This window comes from Macaca nemestrina, chromosome 11, assembly GCF_043159975.1.
Source record: "Macaca nemestrina isolate mMacNem1 chromosome 11, mMacNem.hap1, whole genome shotgun sequence".
Lineage (NCBI taxonomy): Eukaryota > Metazoa > Chordata > Mammalia > Primates > Cercopithecidae > Macaca > Macaca nemestrina.
This window is the reverse complement of record NC_092135.1, coordinates 106,302,933-106,321,002: the sequence shown is the minus strand read 5'-3', so window position 1 is coordinate 106,321,002 and position 18,070 is coordinate 106,302,933. Positions and strand designations below refer to the sequence as shown.

The 18,070-nt window shown below is 42.6% G+C and overlaps 1 pseudogene; it reads left to right on the top strand.

The window, feature by feature from the left end:
* The first annotated feature begins 10,959 nt into the window (after nucleotides 1-10,959).
* On the top strand, nucleotides 10,960-12,978 carry LOC105467993 (translationally-controlled tumor protein-like; annotated as a pseudogene).
* Nucleotides 12,979-18,070: the final 5,092 nt, after the last annotated feature.

The following is an 18,070-nucleotide window of genomic DNA, read 5'->3' as shown; positions in this document are numbered from 1 at the left end:
AATCAACATTTGGCCTAATGTCTATCAGGATCAGCATTTGGCCAAGAACCCAGTTAATGTTCTAAAATAATTAGCAAATGAACAGATGCTGACCAATACATTCAGAGGCTGATGGTTTATTATGTAACAACCAGAGGATCAGAATTGTTGACCTGGGAAATGATTACTCTTTAGCACAACATAGAAGGCAGCAGGATCCAGGGACAGGGAAAATATGAGTTCCAGACTTCAAAACTCTAAATTGTAGGTACTGTTTCTTAAGAAGAATTTCTAACTGAAAATATTTAAAATTTAATCTTAGCAGTCAGAATCACAGCTCCCCTGTGTTCCTGCTTGATACATAAAATCCTTCTACAACACTAACAAGTGACCTACCATCTACTTAAATATTATATAATAATTATTTCCCCCAAATTAAGAGTCTTGGCTCTTCTTATTAAGAAGGAAATTAGAAACTAATATAAAGAATGATAATGAAGACTTTGGATATTTATATCAATACTGATAAAAGTTTTTGCACTCACCTCTCTAATATTAGAGATTTTCACAACCCCTATTTTTAATATTAGGGAGAATGTAGCTTCCAAACTGTGAATTCCTCTGGAACAAGAAACTCAAAGAACTCTGAATTTGGATGATATCTCAGACTCTGCAGGAGAGGAATTTTGCAGATACTGTAGCATTGTTTATGAAACTGGCCCAATTGTCCCATAAAACTAATATTTATGGTTTCTTCTGAATAAACAGAGAAATTGGCCTTCCTAGTCTTAAAACTTGAAAAAGTTACATTTCTTATCTGAGTTCCTTTCTCAGGAAATAAACCATCAGGCCTCTCAGCATCAAGGAATTGGAATTTACGAGATCATTGCATCTGGACAAGGAAACATCAGACCCCTCACTCATCATGATTGTTGAGGCAATTCCCTGCTTCCTGTTGACCGACTCCTCTCCCTTACCCCTCCCTAATTCCTGTTTCCCTGAATGTAATTACATTTCTTCCCTACTTTATAAACCCTTAATTTTAGTCAGGTAGATGGATTTGAGACTGATCTCAAATCAGTGGGTGAGACAGATTGGGTTCAACTCTGAATACAGCATGCGCAAGTGGGAATTTACAGCCAAGGAGTAGGGTGGGGTCAATGGATGGAAAATTACCAAGAGGAAACATCAGGGGTGAGAGGGATTCTGGCTAAAGCAACCAACAGGATTCTTGCTGAAGAGAGACCAGAATGATCAGACATCACCCAGGAGATGGTGGAGGGTGAGGAACATGATCACACATTGAGGATGATCAGATATCAATAATGGGGGGGTCCTTGCTAAAGTGACTTGTCAGGGTCCTTTGCTAAAACTGGATTTTACAAGAAAATACACAGATGGAGCTAGCAGAAGATTCAGAAGCCTGACTAAAGTTTGGCCAAGCAAAACTGTATCTTGGTCAAGTAATACAGCATCCTTCTCTGTATATGATAATAAGGGAAGAGGGGGAAGGATGCAGAATGTTGGTTTGTCCTCACGTTGGTGAAATTAGCTTTGCTTATTTAGTGAAGGTGGTAGCTGCCTTGTGAATGTACTGTTCTCTCCCTTGTAAATGTAAGCAACATGTAGGAAGATGGTATGCACACTGATCATCATCAAGCTTCACCCATTGTTTCAGCGTCCATTGATGATTTTATAACTCCATCATACCTTCTATAATTATTACACACATTAGCATAAAAAGAGTATATATTTATATTACCATAAAGAACAGCTTTCTCTTCCCTCCATTCCTCTATATTGGTATTATTGGTATGGACTCACAGATTCTTTTTATTTTATTTTTTTTTTAGACAGGGTCTCACCCTGTCACTGATGCTTGCATGCAATGGCATGCTCACAGCTCACCACAGCCTCAACCTCCCAGGCTCAAGTGATCTTCCCACTTCAGCGTCCCTTAGCAGCTGGTGAGAGGTGACAACGTGCTAGCAGCCCTCTGCTTGCTCTCAGTGCTTCCTCGGCCTCGGCAGGCTTGAGGAGCCCTCCCTCCTCAGCCTCGGCGCTTGAGGAGGCCTTCAGCCCACCACTGCACTGTGGGAGCCCCTCTCTGCGCTGGCCAAGGCCAGAACCAGCTCCCTCTGCTTGCGGGGAGGTGTGGAGAGAGAGGCGCTGGTGGCAACCGGGGCTGCGAGTGGCACTCAGGGGCCAGCGCGAGTTCCGGGTGGGCGTGGGCTCGTCAGGTCGCACTAGGAGAGGCCAGTGAGGGGCTTAGCAGCCGGGCCAGCAGCTGTGGAGGGTGTGCCAGGTCCCCCAGCACTGCCGGCCCACCAGCGCCACTCTCAAATTCTCACCCGGCCTCAGCCATCTCCCTGCAGGCTAGGGCTCCGGATCTGCAGCCCGCCATGCCCGAGCCCCGCTCCCGCTGTGGGCTCCCGGGTGGGCTGAGCCTCCCCTATGGGCGCGACCCCCTGCTCCACAGTGCCCAGTCCCATCTACCGCCCAAGTGCTGAGGAGTGCAGGTGCGCAGTGAGGGACTGGCAGGCAGCACGGGACTGGCGGGCAGCTCTGCTCGGCCCTGGCACGGGATCCACTAGGCAAAGCCAGCTGGGCTCCTGAGACTGGTGGGGACTTGGAGAACTTCTGTGTCTAGCAGGAGGATTGTATATGCACCAATCAGCACTCTGTGTCTAGCTCAGGGTTTGTGAATGCACCAATCAGCACTTTGTATCTAGCTAATCTAGTGGGGACTTGGAGAACCTTTATGTCTAGCTAAAGGATTGTAAATACACCAATCAGCACTCTGTGTCTAGCTCAGGGTTTGTGAGTGCACCAATCACTGCTCTGTGTCTGGCTAATCTAGTGGGGACTTGGAGAACCTTTATGTCTAGCTAAAGGATTGTAAATACACCAAGCAGCACTCTGTGTCTAGCTCAAGGTTTGTAAACACACAAAGCAGTGCTCTGTGTCTAGTTAATCTGGTGAGGACTTGGAGAACTTTCATGTCTAGCTGGAGGATTGCAAATGCGCTAATCAGCACTCTGTGTCTGACTCAGGGATTGTAAACACACCAATCAGCACCCTGTCAAAACGGACCAATCAGCTCTCTGTAAAATGGACCAATCAGCAGGATGTGGGTGGGGCCAGATAAGAGAATAAAGGCAAGCTGCCCCAATCACCTGTGGCAACCCGCTCTGGTCTTCTTCCACCATGTGGAAGTTTTGTTCTTTTGCCCTTTACCATAAATCTTGCTACTGTTCACTCTTTGGATCCATGCTGCCTTCATGAGCTGTAACACTCACCATGAAGGTCTGCAGCTTCACTCCTGAAGCCAGCGAGACTACGAACCCACAGGGAGGAATGAACAACTCCAGATGCACCACGCTTAAGAGCTGTAATGCTCACCGCCACAGTCCACAGCTTCTTTCTTGAAGTCAGCGAGACCAAGAACTCACCAATTCCGCACATGCTGGGACAACAAGCATGCACCACCACACCCCAGCTAATTTTTGTGGTTTTTGTTGAGATGGGGTTTTGCCACATTGCCCATGCTGGTCTCAAACTCCTGGATTCAAGGGATCCCCCTGCCTCAGCCTCTCAAAGTGCTGGATTCAGGCGTGAGCCACAGCATCCAGCCTGGACTCACAGATTCTTATTTTATTCAATGGACTGTAATTTACCACCATCTTCATGTATTTTGATGCTTAGATTGTCTCAGATTTGGCCAGTGGGAATCCTATCAAGCTGAGTTGTGTCAGGATTGTAACATATTCTGCAGTTAATTTGGGTATACTGTCCTGTATATTAAGCCACCTAGTAGTATGATTCGCTTTTCTTAAGTGAGGCTTCCTCTGAGAAGAGTTTTCACATGCCATCCTTCTTTTCTACCAACAGAATGTATGGGTCCATGCTTTCCTTTCCAGATCTAACCACACAATGTCTCAGCAGACAGTATTGTTGAAAGACTGCTTGTTTCAAAATGGATCCCCAGAGACTGGAGCCTTACTTAAAAGACAAGTCTGGGGTAAAAGCAAAGGAAGGTACTAGGGTTCTAGGATTGTCACCAGTTACTGACCTTTTGGAGAGATGGGGAGATCAACTTTCAAATTCTATTATTGAGAGACTAAATTATGGAGTCCACACGGTGGACATTTAGGTAATAATGGGAATACGGACAGAGTATGACTCGGTAGGCACCTGAAGAACTTCTAGGGCAGCTGACTGTGTTCCATTCGTTGATATGGGTAATGATTACAAGAGTACCTTGTAATGGTTTACTATGTTATACATTTGTGTGATTTACTGCATCCTTTTTTAATAATAAAAAGTTTTTAAAAGTGTATTAGGAAACCTGTTCTTAATCCCTTGGACTAATTGCATAGGACATTCTTCTGGAACAAATTCAAAAACTTTCTCTGCAGTGTCGGCTTACCCTCCTGACAAAGCCTTTTGGTTTGCCTTTGATAGATGACACAATTTCAAATCATCTTTAACCTTTCCAAATAAAAACTAGGAAGCGCCTCTCCAGGAAGGTGCTCTGCCCTGGAATTTTAATTGGACTGTATACTAAGTATTATGAGTAAAGACATTTAAGGGTCTTTCGTGGGCTTTTGGACTTACATTCCTTTACCTGAATGACTTCCTGACACTTTCTTGTCTGGAGTATTTGGTTTTAAAGCTTTCATTTGGTTTCTACATGAGAATTATCCTTTTCCTAGTTGGTCTTGCTTTGTTTTATTTGGAAAATAATGCTTTGCACATTATTTATATGTTCAGAGACTAAACTTCAAGACATTCTAACCGAATCATGTTTTCCTATGTTCAAGTCACTACATTTTTACCAAATTCAAAATTTTATCCTCCTTTTTTTTTTTTCCACTTCAGAAGCATTTCAGTCATTTCCTACAGGGTTTAACTCTGAATTTTTTGAGTAAACTCCAAAATGTTTAAAATATATGATTAAAAACTAACTTGCCGGGCACAGTGGCTCATGCCTATAATCCCAGCACTTTGGGAGGCCAAGGTGGGTGGATCACAAGATCAGGAGTTAGAGACCAGCCTGGCCAATATGGTGAAACTTCGTCTCTACTAAAAATACAAAAATTAGCGGGGCGTGGTGGTGGGCGCCTGTTGTCCCAGCTACTCAGGAAGCTGAGGCAAAAGAATCGCTTGAACTAGGGAGGCAGAGGTTGCAGTGAGTCGAGATTGTGCCACTGCACTCCAGCCTGGGCGACAGAGCGAGACTCCATCTCAAAAAAAAAATAAAAATAAAAAATAAACTAACAACTTAACTTTGACCCTGAAATATTATTCTAATATTCTAGAGCTATTCTTACCTATTTAAAATGTTCCAAATTTCCTGGCTGTAGTTACTCCCTTTGTTAGAATTACTCAGCAAGTTTACCTTTCTTTGATCATGTTTCTATTTTTATTGTTTGAAATACCCTGCTTGTTGGTGACTTATTTTTTCCTGCAAATTAATTACCATGCTCTTGTACTATTCCATGAAGACTTACAACTTGGAGCTCAGCCAATGTTTTGAATCTGGCCTTTCCATCTGCATCTACTTCCTTACAGAAGGGGTTTTTCCTTTCTTCGATTTTTGAACCTAATTCATCCAACAAGTAGATTGGAGCATGTCCGCTAATCCTGACACTATCTTGGTAAATCAGTGTCCCATAGGACCCACAACCTCTAGGTAAGGGTACTTTTATCGGTCAGGCTGCTGCAATTGTACCATTGCTGAGCGTCAGATAGCTTGGGTTTTGAATCATTGGTTTTGTTACAGTGTTTTAGTAAGATTCTTTACTATTATAATGGGAATGCTTTTCAGAACTTATTTGGAGTTAACTTGGGTCTCATTTTCTATGAACACATTCTTCAAATATCCTAAAGCTATGGCAAGATAAGCAACATCTTGATCTGTACAATGAGTGCTTTAATTCTTGCACTTTTCCACAGTTGTGATTACCTCATGTAGTTCAGCGGTATGACTGCCACATCACTCACATATGCCATCTCCTCTGTCAATTACTGGAAAAGTACCAGGCCTGATGTGTCTGCCTCATAAACTCCCTCTGAGCACTGTGGAGAATTGTAGGCACATGGCTTCTCTGGAATGACAGTATATTAGCTTCCACATTATTCATTCAGTAGTCAGAGATTTCACAGATAATCTCCAAAATAAAATGAAGGAAACGCATTTTAAAGATCACTCTTTTTGAGTCTAGATGAATGAATCAAGGGACCACCGTCAAAAATACAGAAGTTCCAAGAAGATTGCTGGTTCTAAGCAATGAGCTCAGTTATGAACCCAATGAGTGTGAAATAGGCACAACCCCCAACTGGAGGATTTCAAGCAGTATTTGAAGATGAAGGATTGAAGCCAGGACCAAAGATATAGACAGCAGTTGAAGTCTTGAAAATAGACACTCTCTGACGAGAATAGCAAAACAAGAACAATAGGTGGTGAATGATTGGCTACACTTAAGAAATAAGAAGAATAAGTGAAGGACACAGAAGGAACAACCTGAAAGACAACCGGGGAGATCAGTGTCAAACGAAGCCAGAGAAAAAGCCAATTTATGTAGGAAGGTGTAAACATCCAGCTCAAATATTAGAAGAGGGCTGAAGATGAAGGCAAACTGAAAAATTATCACTGGTGACTCTGGAGAATCATAAAAAGCATCTGAAGATTTTTAAATAAATGAGGTTTATCACATTCCCATCTTCTGAACTGATTTTTTTTTTTTTTTTTTTTTTTTTTGAGACAGAGTTGTGCTCTTGCCACCTGAACTGGAGTGCAGTGGCATGATCTCGGCTCACTGCAACCTCCACCTACTGAGCTCAAGCAATTCTTTTGCCTCAGCCTCCTGTATAGCTGGGATTACAGGCACACACCATCACACCCAGCTAATTTTTGTATTTTTATTAGAGACGAGGTTTCACCATGTTGGTCAGGCTGGTCTTATAACTCCTGACCTTGTGATCTGCCCGCCTCAGCCTCCCAAGGTGTTGGGATTACAGGTGTGAGCCCCCACGTTCAGCCAGCTTTTTTCTTTAAGGTGGGGTCTCACTCTGTCACCCAGGCTGGAGTGCAGAGGCGCAATCTCGGCTCACTGCAACCTCCGCCTCCTGGGTTAAAACAACTCTCCTGCCTCAGCTTTCCGAGTAGCTGGGATTACAAGCATGTGCCACCACACCCGGCTAATGTTTATATTTTAGAGATGGGGTTTCACCATGTTGGTGAACAGGCTGGTCTCGAGCTCCTGACCTCAAATGATCTGCCTGCCTTGGCCACCCAAAGGGCTGGGATTGCAAGCATGAGCCACCGCACCCGGTCTTCTCAACTGATTTTCTTTGCCATTTGATCAGGAATCACTTTGAACAAAGGTAGTAAAATAATCAACTGCGAGGTAACAAAATAGAGGGTATCACATAAACAATTCAATAAGCTTCTAAGAGAAATTCAGCTCCTACTGAAATTCCAAACCTATGCATTTATTCAACAAATATTCTTTGAGGGTGCACTGTGTGCCAGGGACTGGCCTAGCCAATGGGCACACACAGTGGGCACAGCGTGGTAAATTAGACCTGAAACTTTATACTATACCATTTGCATACCACCAAAAAGAGAGGGAAACTTATGCATCATTCTACATTGGCATTTGGGGACCATGTACACAAATTATACAGGCAACTTTTTGAAAACAAATGTAAAACTATTTATTATTTCAATAATTATGTGAATTGCTCATGGAAGATTCAGTTTTGTTGTTTATTCAGATACAAAGTGGGTAAGCAAAGGTATGTGCAGTGGCGCATGCCTAGAGTTCCGCTACTCTGGAGGCTGAGGTGGAAGTATCACTTGAACCCAGGAATGTGAGTCCAACCTGGGCAACATAGTGGGATGCCCTCTCCAAAAAAAAACAAAAGCAAACAAAACACTTCAAAAGTAGGCACTTTTGAAGTTTTAGTCGCAATGGACAATATCTTAAACATTGTTTTCTTAATCTAATCTATATAAACTTTATGAAAACATCAATTCCTTAAACACTTTTCTTAATCTGTTCTGCACAAACCTTATGGAAAATAAATTAGGTAATAATAAATTATTAACTAATAAATTGTAATAATAATTTAGTTAATTTATTGTTAACTAATAAATTAGCTAATAATTTATTGTTAACTAATAAATTAGCTAATAATTTATTGTTAACTAATAAATTATAATAAATTAGTTAATAATGTATTATTAACTAATAAATTATAATAAATTAGTTAATAATGTATTATTAACTAATTTAAAATTGTTAAATTAGTGGGGATTGAGTAGACAAGGAAAGCAATACCAAAGGAAAAAAAAAGACAGCTTGGCCAACATGATGAAACCATCTCTATTACAAATACAAAAATTAGCCAGGTGGTGGTGGTTCACACCTGTAATGCCAGCTACTTGGGAGACTGAGACGGGAGAATCGCTTAAGCCTGGGAGGCGGAGGTTGCAGTGAGCTGAGATTGCATCACTACACTCCAGCCTGGGTGACAGAGTGAGACCCTGTCTCAAAAAAAAAAAAGAAAAGAAAAGAAAAAGAAAAAAGAAGAATGAATTCCTGCAGAGCCCTGAGATTGTAAGACAGTGACAAACCTTAGGCCTATATCACAGTGTGTAGGGAGACCCCCTGAAACTATTGCTATGGAATAAAAGATGAAATGCTCCTGATTATTGTAAATACAAAATTGCATGCAGGGTTGTGTAAAGACAATGCCAGGTTGGACTGCCAGAATGAGCCAACAGCGCGTGATGTGCTTCCCCCTCCAGAGAGCCTATGAATGGACGTGCAGTCAGGGAGGTTTCACATCACCAAGATTCCTATCCCAGAAAAGCAGATGTTCATAGCTCTGGGAATGGAACGCGACCCTCATGGAGAGCCTATAAATGGACGCACGGGGGGTGTCTGTCCATATGGATAAGATAGGGCTATAAACGCCCTCATCTTACCATGGCTCTTCTAGGCCTCTTTAGGGTTAAGGCATACTCCCTTCTGAGAATTTCTGGTCTAACCAGTTGTCTTGCTTCACGTCCTGTTACCAGGGATTGTTTGTAACCAGCTCTTCCTGCAACTGTTACTGGTGATTAATATTTTGCTAATCATAGGTAATGGAAAGACTGTGTTTCTGTTAGAAATTACTGATGCGCACACTATATTGTAAATTCTTCCCTCTGTATACTATACTTCTGCATACAGACGTTATGTTAAAGGATTACTTCATCCCCATGTGACCATCTCACCTCATAATCAAATGACCCTAAGTCCCTCACTAACCTACCCCTGCCCTCACTAAACTTAATAATAAATGCTGGCATATCCAGTGCATTGTTGGCACTGCGGGACCAGAAGGCGGTGACCCCCCTGGACCCAGCTTTCACTATCTTGTGTGTGTCTGTTATTTCTCGACCTGCCAATCCGCCTGGGAACAAAGAGAGAGCCCCGTTGCATTTTGGGCTGCTGGCCAGATCCCGCAGTAACAGTGTGTAGGATTTGTAAGTGGAATTATCCCATGTAAACTAGAGTTATGGAAAAGCAGTGTACAGACTAAGTTCTATGCAAAATTAATGACCTTAGTAGCATTTATGCTGACAGTCTGTAACATTAGAAAGTAAATTGTGGCCGGGCATGGTGGCTCATGCCTGTAATCCCAGCATTTTGGAAGGCCGAGGCAGGTGGATCACGAGGTCAGGAGATCAAGACCACCCTGGCTTACATGGTGAAACCCTGTCTCTACTAAAAATACAAAAAATTAGCCAGGCGTGGTGGTGGGCGCCTGGAGTCCCAGCTACTCAGGAGGCTGAGGTGAGAGGATCACTTGAACCTGGGAGGCGGGGCTTGCAGTGAGCCAAGATCATACCACTGCACTCCAGTCTGGGTGACAGAGCAAGACTCCATCTCAAAAAAAAAAAAAAAAAAAAAGAAAGTTAATTGCTTTCTGGACACATGGTATTTGGTAAATAAGCTCAACGTTATACCAGACTCAAGATGCAAGGATGAAATAGACTGCATTTCAAAAGTTTGGATAATTCAGTTTGGCACTAGAACACAATTTATGGGGGAAGCAATGTAGCAAGTCTTCAGTATTTAACTAGAATAACAGTTGAGAGAATTTACATTTATGTATGTGGTCCTTTATATAGGTATTTTCATTTCATTCTTACCATCATCTACCACTACATTTTACACAGGAGGAAACTAAGGCCCAGAGAATAAAAGTGACTTGCTCAGGGTCAGCCAGTAAGTAGCAGAATAGAGGTCAAACTATCATTTTCTCAGTGCATCTAGACAAAATGTTTCTCAAAATATGAACCAAGGGTCACCTATATGAGACTCACCAGTGATAGGTAAAACACACAATGGAGAATTAATTTGGAAACACCAAATTGAATATTCAAATGCAGATTCTTGGTCTCCATCTACTGAATCAGACTCTGAAGTCAGGGCTCCAGGAATTTCCAGTTTTACGAGCTCTCCAGGTGATTATTATGAATGCCAAAGTTTGAGAACCATGAAAGGAGGTTAGGTGAAAGCTGACATATGTAATAAATTTACATAAAGTTTTGATTGGTTTACGTCAGCCATTTTAAAAACAGGATGATGATAATTAATTGCGAGTAATCTCTAATGGGTACAATTTAAGACAGTACATAAGGTGTATTATTTACCGCTTACCCCTTGCTGGCTTCAGCATTTTTTGCAGGAAACTTTCTCTAAGTTCCACTATTCCAAGCTACTGTTCCAAATTGCCTTTCTTCTACTCCTGAACCCACAAACTCTCTCAGATGGGTAAACTGGGTTTTCTGTCACTGTTATTCCTTTCAGAGCTCCTATTAGGGCTCTTCCACCAGCTCCCCTGTCCCCCAGCGCTGCACCGCTCAAGCTCAGGGCTCCTGCTAAGCTAGCCCCGCTGTCTCTCCCTTCAGTCACAATTATGATTATTCACCAGGACCTCATCAGCCACGATGAGATGTTCTGCAACATTTACAAGATCCAGGAGATGGCTGAAGGGCTGTGCCTGAAGGTGGAGGAGAAGATGGTCACTAGGAGAGAGAGTAGCATTGATGACTCTCTCATTGGTGGAAATGCCTCCGCTGAAGGCCCAAAGGGCAAACGTACAGAAAGCACTGTAATCACTGGTGTTAAGATTGTCAAGAACCATCCTTTGAAGGAAAGCAGCTTTACAAAGGAAGCATATAATAAGTACATCCAAGATTACATGCAATCAATCAAAGGCAAACTTGAAGAACAGAGACCAGAAAGAGTAAAACCTGTTATGACAGAGGCTGCAGAACAAATCAAGCACACCCTTGCTAATTTCAAAAACAATACCAGTTTTTATTAGTGAAAACATGAATCCAGATGGCATGGTTGCTCTATTGGACTACCATGAGACTGGTGTTATTACAGTAGGCAGCTAGTTAGGCATGAGCAGGGAATAAGAGGTCTCCGCCCACCCCCACCAGGAATGTCAGGCGACCATCAGGTGATGGTCAGGTGGTTGTTAACTGTCTCTCTAAAATAATAATTGGTCATGGCCAGGCGTGGTGGCTCATGGCTGTAATTCCAGCACTTTGGGAGGCCAAGGCGGGAAGATCACCTGAGGTCAGGAGTTCTTCCCGCCTGGAAAGAACTTCCTACCTGGTCAACAAGGTGAAACCCCGTCTCTACTAAAAATACAAAAAAATTAGCCGGGTGTGGTGGCGTTCACCTGTAATCCCAGCTACTCCGAAGGCTGAGGTAAGAAAATCACTTGAAGGAGGCGGAGGTTGCAGTGAGCCTAGATTGCTCCAGTGCACTCCAGCCTGGGTGACAGAGCAGGACCCCATCTCAATTATTATTATTATTATTATTGGTTGCATCCAGCTCCAGGGAAAGGCAGTCTCCCAGTAGATAGAAAAACACCCGAAACTGGTGATAAGGAGCTTCCCAATAAGATCTCAGGAACTGAGTGAGTGGGTTCAAGCTTGCACACTAAGAGGCAAAATGGCAGAGTTTAACTGGTATATAACCACCTAGGAACATTTGGCTGGTAAGGGAAGAATACCTCAAGTGAGTATGCGTACAACTCCAGTAAACACACTACACATATTCCCCTCTCAGGCACCAGCAGGCCACTGCGCATGTGGACAGCCCACCCCCAGGGAGGAATCTGGGGAGAAGGGATGCAAGACCCTGGAAGCATGCCAACATATAAAACCCCAAGTCAAAGGTCAAACGGTGCAGTTGATCTCTCAAGTTGCCCGCTTAGCCCTCTTCCAAGTGTACTTTACTTCCTTTCATTCCTGCTCTAAAGCTTTTTAATAAACTTTCACTCCTGCTCTGACTCTTGCCTCTGCCTCCTTGATGGAATTCTTTCTTCTGAGAAGGCTAGAATTGAGGTTGCTGCAAACACGTTTGGATTTACCACTGGTAACAGTGTGACCCCATATATAATTTTCTTTCTTTCTTTTTTTAATACTTTTCAAAACCTTTTGACTCAATTGTTATTTTGTTTTATTCTACTTATGTATTTTTTTTGAGACAGGGTCTTCCTCTGCCACCCAGGCTGGAGGGCAGTGGCACAATCTCAGCTCACTGCAACCTCCACCATCTGGGGTCAAGTGATCCTCTTGCCTCAGCCTCCCAAGTAGCTGGGACTACAGGCACATGCCACCAAGCCCGACTAATTTTCGTATTTTCTGTGGAGATGAGGTTTTGCTGTGTTGCCCAGACTGATCTTGAACTCCTGAGCTCAAGCGATCTGTCTGCCTTGGCATGTCTACTGGGATTATGGGTGTGAGCCACCGTGCCCAGTGATTCTCTTTAAGGATGGTTTAGAAATGGAAAAATGTTAACAAATTTGGCAATTACTTTGGATCTCTCACTTGTCGTCATAACTGGCTTCTACTTGTCATCCACATAACACCAGGACTTCGAACAAATGGGACTGATATCATCTTGAGCTCTTCATTTATTTTGACCATAATTTATCTGGAGTGTAGACATTGTCTTTAAGAAAAATATGTCAGGTAGGTTGTCTAAAAATTAAATGCATTTAAACTCATTTGAGAGAATGCCTTTTAGTTTAAAACGTATTTAAACTAAGTCCATCTTGTAGTGTTCCTGGAGAAGCTAAGCCTGATTGTAAGCCACTACTAGAAAGAATAAGACTGTCATCAGATAACTTCCACAGTGGAAACTACTTCTGAGACTGGAATATAAAAAGCAAGGATCAGGCTGGGCCTAGTGGCTCCTGCCTGTAATCCTGGTACTTTGGCATACTGAGGCAGGAGGATTGCTTCAGCTCAGGAGTTTGAGATCAACCTGGGCAACATAGTGAGACCCCATCTCTGAAAACATATATATATATACATATATATATATGTAATTTAAAAACCCCAAGAATCAAAAGTGTTAACTCTGAATTGCAGTAAAGGGAAAGACCATGCTCATACCAATGCCAGCATCTGAAGTGGAGCCTTTTACATTTCATCACTTACAATGGAAGTAGTTAATTCTGAAAGAAACTATAAAGAGAGTAAAAAGAGACTAACTTAGCTGGGACAGAAAGAAAAAGAACTTTCAGTAGCGGGGTCAGGAGAGTGGCAAGGTCACCTGTGGCTCTTTGTAAAGCAGAGTTATGTGTTAAGTCAGGATTTATTGGTTCCATAGCTGCCAGAACATGTGTCCTACTTTTCAGGCATCTCTACAACATTTTCCCCATAATCTCCTGGGTGAAATGCACATTCGCATTCCAAGTCACTTTGAATGGGAAAACCTTAATGAAAAAGGCGTTAATCACAGATACATCAGGAAATATACTACAACTTGGCCGGGCGCGGTGGCTCAAGCCTGTAATCCCAGCACTTTGGGAGGCCGAGACGGGCGGATCACGAGGTCAGGAGATCGAGACCATCCTGGCTAACACGGTGAAACCCCGTCTCTACTAAAAAAATACAAAAAACTAGCTGGGCGAGGTGGCGGGCGCCTGTAGTCCCAGCTACTCAGGAGGCTGAGGCAGGAGAATGGCGTGAACCCAGGAGGCAGAGCTTGCCGAGATCTGGCCACTGCACTCCAGCCTGGGCGGCAGAGCGAGACTCCGTCTCAAAAAAAAAAAAAAAAAAAAAAAGGAAATATACTACAACAATATTGTCACAGCTGCAGCAGGAAGCTGTGGTGAGCCTTCCTGGTTATTGTTTAATGTTGTTTTGTGATAAATAAACAGAGTTCAAATGGATAATGAAGAAACCATTTCATCATCTGTGTGTGTGTGTGTGTGTGTGTGTGTGTGTGTCTAGACCTCCCCAGCATCCCTCTCTAATTCCCCTCCCATTCAACACATCAGTTTTCTCTCTCATTCATTTCGTTTATTTATTTATTTATTTGTATTGTTAGTAGAGACAGAGTTTCACTATGTTGGTCAGGCTGGTCTTGAACTCCTGGCCTCAAGTGATCTGCCCACCTCGGCCTCACAAAGTGCTGAGATTACAGCCGTGAGCCACCGTGCCCGGCCTCTCTAATTTATTTTTGTCCAGGGATTAAGTATTACTGACAAGATGAACTAGGCTGAGTCAGCTATAGTGAATCCAGATTCTAAGGCAACCTCAAAAAACAAGCAGCTCAGGGCAAGAACTGAAACCTAAGGTTTAATGATTTGATATTTTCCAAAGTCTGAAGTTCTAGGTATTTTTCCAAATGCTACCTGAGGATTTCTATTGCAACTGTGCATTGCTGCCCTGCCAGACAACTGCAGTCAGCATCTTTGGGCTGACTTGGTTTCTGACCCCTCCTGGTTTCAGACCAGGCACTAGCCCTTGAGGAAAATTCAGACTCCCTTGAAGGTGGTCTCACAACCCCACACTCCTTCTAATCAATTCTGCCTCCCCTTGAACTGAGGCAAAAAAGAGGCCAGGTGCGGTGGCTCACACCTGTAATCCCAGCACTTTGGGAGGCCAAGGAGGGCGGATCACGAGGTCTGGAGATTGAGACCAGCCTGGCCAACATGGTGAAACCCGGTCTGTACTAAAAACACAAAAATTAGCTGGGCATGGTGGCACGTGCCTGTAATCCCAGCTACTCGGGAGCCTGAGGCAGGAGAATCGCTTGAACCAGGGAGTCAGAGGTTGCAGTGAGCCGAGATTGTGCCACTGCACTCCAGCCTAGAGACAGAGTGAGACTCCATCTCAAAAAAAAAAAAAAAAAAAAAAAAAAAAAAAAAGATCGTGATTCTCAGCTAAAAGTACAGAGTAAAGAGAACATGGCAGCAGTGAGAGAAAGGTGAGATGCAGGAGAATCGTTTGAACCTGGGAGGCGGAGGTTGCAGTGAGCCGAGATTACACCATTGCACTCCAGTCTGGTCAACAGAGCAAGACTCCGTCTTTAAAAAAAAAAAAACAAAAAAAACAAAAAAAAACTACCTCTCTCCAACAGCAATACAAAGAGAACTTTTTCTGAGCTGGAACCAAACAAATTAAAAAACAACCATTTCATTCCTGCAGAAAAGCTCAGTAAAATTCAACTTCATGCTTCTAGATATGGCTCTAGAGATGGGATCTCATCTAAAAGAACAGATTTTTAAAAACTGTTTCTAAATTTTGCTCGTCCCAGGCACATTAAGATGGACCCATGACAATTACTAATTCCTCTGTCCATTTATAGAACATTTAATTGAAATACAATAAATATATAGAAAAGAGCACATGTCATGAGTATACAGCTTGGTGAAATTTATAAGCTGAACATTTCCTTGTTAGCCCCAGATCAAGACCCAGAATGTTATCAGAACCCAGGAAGTCCCCAGATGTGCCCCTTCCATATCCTGGCAGCAAAGATTTAGTAACCGTTCCCCTGACTTCCAAAAGCGAGTCGTTTTACCATTTTTTGTACTTTATACACATGAATCAGATCATGTGTGTTCTGCAACTAACTTCTTTCATTCTACTGTGTTAGTGAGATGAGTCCTTACTTGAGTATAGTTTACACAGTTTTTTGAGGCAAGTTTGCTTTTGAGAATTTAAGGAATGGAATGAAACAAGGTTTCACATGATTAACACAGGCAATTCACTTCTTTCGGATCAACAAGGCATGGCTTATCACAGCATCAAATATCCTAGGACAAATGGCAAAGCTAGCTATAATTTATTTCAACAAGGAGGGAGATGGATAAAGGAGCACTGTTTTGAACAACCTGAAGCTTCTGCTTCATGTTAAGCCTTCTAAAGTATGTTTGCAACAACAAGGTCACTTGGGCTCTCAATTAGCCTGGCTTCTGGCTTCAGCTTGTCTGTGGCCTTAGGTATACTTCTTGTCCTCTGAGACAGAAAAATTTTACTAAATATTACCCTTCTAGTTCTTATAGCCCATGATTCCATGTTTCCAACTCAAATCCCTTGACCATCTATCCACACAGCGATCCTGCCTGCATCCAAACCAGCTGGTACAGAGAAAAGTCACAGTTTTAAGTTAGGAGTAATAAAATCAGTCTAATTTTACAAGGTCTACTGAAGACAATATACCCATGTTATATCCAATAAGCAATTTTTTTTTTTTTTTTTTGAGACAGAGTCTCTGTCACCCAGGCTGGAGTGCGGTGGCATGATGTGGGCTCACTGCAGCCTCCCGCCAGGTTCAGGTGATTCTCATGCATCAGCCACCCGAGTAGCTGGGATTACAGGCATGTGCCACCATCCCTGGGTAATTTTTGTGTTCTTAGTAGAGATGGGGTTTCTCCATGTTGGCCAGGCTGGTCTGGAACTCCTGACCTCAAGTGATCTGCCTGCCTTGGTCTCCCAAAGTGCTGGGATTATAGGCATGAGCCACCACGCCTGGCCTAATAGGCAATATTTTAAACATACAAGTTCTATAACATCCACTTTCTATCTTAAGGTGTTTTAATAGCTTATGTATCTAATAAGTAGACTTTCTTTTTTTCTTTTTTTTTGAAACAGTTTCACTCTGTTGCCCAGACTGGAATGCAGTGGTGTGACCATGGTTCACTGCAGCCTCGACCTCCCTGGACTTAGGTGATCCTCCGACCTCAGCTTCCCAAGTACCTGGGACTACAGGCACGTGACACTATAGCCAGCTAGTTTTTTGTTTTTTTGTTTTTTTTTCTGTAGAGACGGGGTGTACCCAAGTTGCCCAGGCTGGTCTGGAACTCCTGGGCTCAAGCAATTCACCCACCTTGGCCTCCTAAAGTGCTGGGATTACAGGCATGAGCCACCACATCTGGACCTAATAAGTAGACTTAGAGTGTGGATGAGGATGAAGTGACAGGCCAGGTGATCTATTCTGTCCCCACCTCATAGTCACCTTACTCTTGACATCATTCTAATTGTATTTATACTTGGTGTTGAAGAAAACAAACACAAAAATCTTCATGGGTCAACTTTAAACATATCTTATTTCTAGATCACCATGGATTCATATCCTTTTCTTCCTATTATTTTGTAAATAACACATTTATATTACATTATAATTCAAATATTTTTGTATTGAATTCACCATTTAAAATATATGACAGTTTTTACAAACCAATTTTGACTTTTTATTTTCATTTTTTTATTACACTGCAATTCTTTAAAGACAGAAATGCTTCTCAGCCTCAATGTGAGAGGTGCTGCTGGCAGGAAACTGGGAGAATCTGTTCTATTCACTGACCTCATCAAGGACAAAAACCAATAGGACAAAGCCTCTGCCTTCAAGAAGAACGCAGTGAAGACAAGACAGTTAATATGGCCACCTTAATTTTTTTCCAAGAAATGTTTTGGAAACCTGACATGATTGGCCTTACCCAGACCTTTTATTTCTCAACAAACTCAAGGAGACAACTCATCCTGAAGTGCTACCCTTGGAAATACCTTCCTAAAAACAATAATAGCAACAAAATAACCAAGAAAATTATTTACTAACCCAATTGGAGAGAATAAAAGGTCATGCTTCAAAAGTTACCATTGCTCCTGTAATCCCAGCACTTTGGGAGGCCGAGACGGGCGGATCACGAGGTCAGGAGATCGAGAGACGATCCCGGCTAACACGGTGAAACCCCGTCTCTACTAAAAAAT